The following is a 4,541-nucleotide window of genomic DNA, read 5'->3' as shown; positions in this document are numbered from 1 at the left end:
ATTTCATTGTGTATCGGACGATTTCTTTCTTTTCTTTTTTCATATAGATTTATGATTGAGATTTATAGTTACTAACCTCTTCTATCACTAACCTAATAACAAACATATTAATTTGATATTTATATTTGATATTTATATATAATATATCAATATATCCTTAATTCTATTTCTATAATTCTATTTTTATCTATCTATTATCTATATAATTATTCTACCTATATAACTATATAATTAGATTTCTATATACTAGAATCTTTATATATTATATCCTTATCTATTCTATATCTATATACATATAGTAAAATTAACATACATATAGTAAAATTAACATGAATTGAATTCGTAAACTTATATTTCATGGTTATTGAAATGGAAATCAAAGTATCTTGGTCCTTTCTCATAAACAGATTAAAAAATCTATTTATTCTTAAAATTTTGATAAATCATTGATTCATCTGGTGTCTACAATAGAAAATATATGATTCTTTCATTTTCTTATTTTACCAGATTGAAAATTTTTTGTGTTCAAAACTGGAATTTACAGACCCAATGTCACATTCAGTAAAGATTTATGATACATGTATAGGATGTACCCAATGTGTTCGAGCTTGCCCCACGGATGTATTGGAAATGATACCTTGGGACGGATGTAAAGCTAAGCAAATTGCTTCTGCGCCAAGAACCGAAGATTGTGTAGGTTGTAAAAGATGTGAATCCGCTTGTCCAACGGATTTTTTGAGTGTCCGTGTTTATTTATGGCATGAAACAACTCGCAGCATGGGTCTTTCTTATTGATATATGATAAAAAACTCCACTTGAATCATTTGATTCCTCTTTACCAACAAAAGCCCGTATTCGAGAAAAGAGAATATATTATTCTTCTCCCGAGCACGGGCTTTTCTGGTATAATCTTATCTTGTCTTTATCACGAGTTATTTTCCTTGGTTAACAATACTTTTTGGTTTGACCATATTTGCGGGTTCTTCAATTATCTTTTTCACTCATAGGAGAAATAAGGTATAGATGGTATACTCTATATATATGTATCCTAGAGTTCCTTCTAATGATCTATTTATTTTGTTTTTATTTTGTTATCATTTCCTAATTGGAGGATCCATTAACCCAATCTAAGACGGATTCTAAATGGATCACAATCTTTTTGATTTTCAATGGAGACTGGAAACCGATGGACTTTCCATAGGACCCTTTTTACTGACAGGATTTAGAACTACTTTAGTAGCTTGGCCAATTACTAAAAATCCGCGATTTTTATATTTCTTGATGTTAGCAATGTATAGTGGTCAAATAGCATCATATTCTTCTCGAGACTTTTTCCTTTTTCTCATCGTGTAGGAATTAAAATTAATTCCTTTTTTATTTACTTTTATCCATGTGGGGAGGAAAAAAATGTCTATACTCGACTACAAAGTTTTACCGGAGGTTCTTTTTTTTTTCTTAATAGGAATTCTAGGTATGGGTTTCCTAATTATAGGAATAACTGTCATAGGACTTAATGAAATCATTTTATAAATACTATCTCATAGATTGATTGGTGCTGTGCTTTTTTCTTAGCATAAAAAAGTTGTGATAGAATACGTTTTTTTTTATCTCGAAGAGATGGGTATACCTATTCCAATGTCAAATTCCAATGTCAAAAATATTTATCATGTTTAGTAGTTTCTCGAGGGTTTCTCTTGAATTGCCAGGAATGCGTGGTTTTGTTGCAGAATTCTTACTATTTTTTGGAATAATTACCAGCCCAAAATATCTTTTCATACCAAAAATGTTAATTACTTTTGTGATATCAATTGGAATGATATTAAATTCTATTTTTTATTATCTATGTTACGATATTACGTCAGATCTTCTATGGATACAAGCTATTTAATATTACAAACTCGAATTTTTTTGAGTCTGGACCACGAGAACTCTTTGTCTCGATCTATATCTTTCTACCTGTAATAGGAATTGGTATTTATCCTGATTTGTTCTCCCATTATCGGTTGACAAGGTACAAGTTCTATTTTTATAGATACTCATTCTTTCTTTAGATTCAATAAATTTAATTAATTGGAAAAAAAGTCTTAGAATTCTTCGACTTTCATATTTTCACGATTCTTCGTTGTGCAATGAAAAAAAGGTAAGTGTTAATTAGAATTGTAATTAGATATATCTAAAGTTTTTGAGAACCTTTTAAATTTTAAATAGAGGAATTATTCAAAAGGTTCTCAAAAACTCGCACAAAATTTCATTGTGGGTTGAGCACCTTTTTCAAGGAAATATAAGATAGGTACTTCAGCGCCGTACCTATCTTTGTTATATTGTATATTATCAATATGACTTGGAAGTCACTTCCCTTTTTCAATATAGAAGATACAATGAATTGAGTGGAAAATATAATGGCACATCATCTTGACTTGGAATTTTAGCATGTTGTAGCCTCTGTATGGGGAAGTATTCTCTCTTTTTTCCAAAGTCAGAGGAGCCTCCTACACAGAGACCCATATTTCTTCAAGTTATTTCACATTATTTCTTTAAAAATTTCTTTAGTTATTTCACATTATTTCTTTAAAATAATTATGGAAATTAGCATATTGGTTATAAAATCCTAAGAAAATTTTGGAAGGTCCACCATGACTAGAGAAACATTTGGAATTAATTTCATGGGTCATGACGTTTAAAATATCCTTAAATTTTACAAAAACTAAATCACTAAGATAATTAATTTTGAAAAATTTAAACATATAAATGACTTGATTTTTGATCTCCACTGTGACTTATGATCCATAGAACTCATCATAAAAATTTCAAAATATTTTGAGTTCATTTGACACCTTAAGTTGATTTTAAAAGATAAATATCACTTTTAACACTTAAATGATTTTTAAAAAATAAAATATAACTCAAAAAATTATGAAACTTAGTTTTTTGAGTTCTCTAAGGGGTATTTTCTATGATCAGGGGTATTTTTTAAAAATAAAATGATATTTATAATAAAAACTTGATTTTTAACCTATTCTAAATATTTAAATAATTAAAAACCTATAAATATCATAAAAATAATAGAACTCATGGAAATATTCTAAATTGTTTCCTAATCACTTATGAATAATTAGAATATTTCTCCTAATTTTCTAAATAAAGATATTGAATTTTAAAGCTTAAGAATAATTTTTAAAAGGCTAAAAATGAGTTTTCACTAAAATAATTCCAATAAATCAAAGAAAAACCAAAAAAATATAAAATTTTTTTCTCTGAGTTCTCTGGCCTAGGGAGATTTTTCAAAATTACAAAACTTAATTTTCACCACTTAAAATATTTTATTTTTATTAAATAACCCAGGATTTAAAATAATTCTAATAAATCACAAAAAATTTAAAAAATCATGAAATTTAATCCAAAGGCTTCTCTCGGCTAGGTCTACCTCCATTAAAAATTACAAAGGATTATAATTTACCTTGGTCAAGTTTGGAATTTTCTTTGAAAAATCTTGGTCAAGTTTGAAAATAATTTACCTTGGTCAAGTTAGGAATTTTCTTTGAAAAATCTTATCTTTACATGAAAATAATTACATAAATTAAATTAAATTTTGAAAAAATCATATTTTCTCCTCTGATGCTCAATTGACCCATAAATAAGGTAAGATAAAAATTTCAAAGTCATTTGAATTGAATTTGACAAATTATGAGGTGTTAGAGCCTTAGGGGCAAATGTGTAATTTTGGAAATTTTGCCTTAATTAACATTTAGGCTTAATTCAAGGAGGGAAAATGGGTAACCTCTAATCTTAATCAATTTATTTGATGCTTGAAACACAAGGGGTTAATTGGTAGAAACCAATTTCACTTTCCTCGTTAAAAAGATAAGTTAATAAATTTATAAATTATTAAGATTCATTTGGAAGTTTATTAAAATTAAATGATCATGGACTTAGGGGTATGACTTTTGAAGTCAACAATTATACAATTTAATACCCCTATTTTCATTTTCAAATAAAATCCAAATCATGAATCATGACCACTTAAGGTTTAACCCTTTTCAAAACTAATTAAGACTAGGTCTTAAGGGCTTAGTGGTGACTTAGGCTAAATTAAAAAATTGGTTAAACAAAGATTAGAGAAATAAACATGATTAAATCAAACATCTTTGAAATACGACTAAGCCTAATTAGGATTAAAATTTGGCTAAGTGTTCAAATTACACTAACTCCGCTTCAAGGGTCTTCACCCACATAATTCTCAAATTAAATGATAAATGATAATTACCTTATTCTTAGGGATAATTGATACATCAATGTTCACTAAGTAATAAGGGTATTTACAGGATGAACTATTAAGCAACATAATAAGTTTAAATGGACTCGAGACTTTTCACCAGTTTGTGAGAGAGAGGCATGGACCTGCTTCCCCCTCCTAACTTGTTGGATACCTCAAAGGCCTATTAAACTTAATATTCTTTGCTTAATGAAATCATCCTTAATTAAAAGGACTCACCAAGATATGACATAGGGTTAGGAAAACCGCCAAAACTTTACTTTTCCTT

Source organism: Phalaenopsis equestris, unplaced genomic scaffold (genome assembly GCF_001263595.1).
Source record: "Phalaenopsis equestris unplaced genomic scaffold, ASM126359v1 Scaffold210567, whole genome shotgun sequence".
NCBI classification, from domain to species: domain Eukaryota; kingdom Viridiplantae; phylum Streptophyta; class Magnoliopsida; order Asparagales; family Orchidaceae; genus Phalaenopsis; species Phalaenopsis equestris.
This window is presented reverse-complemented; position numbering follows the sequence as displayed.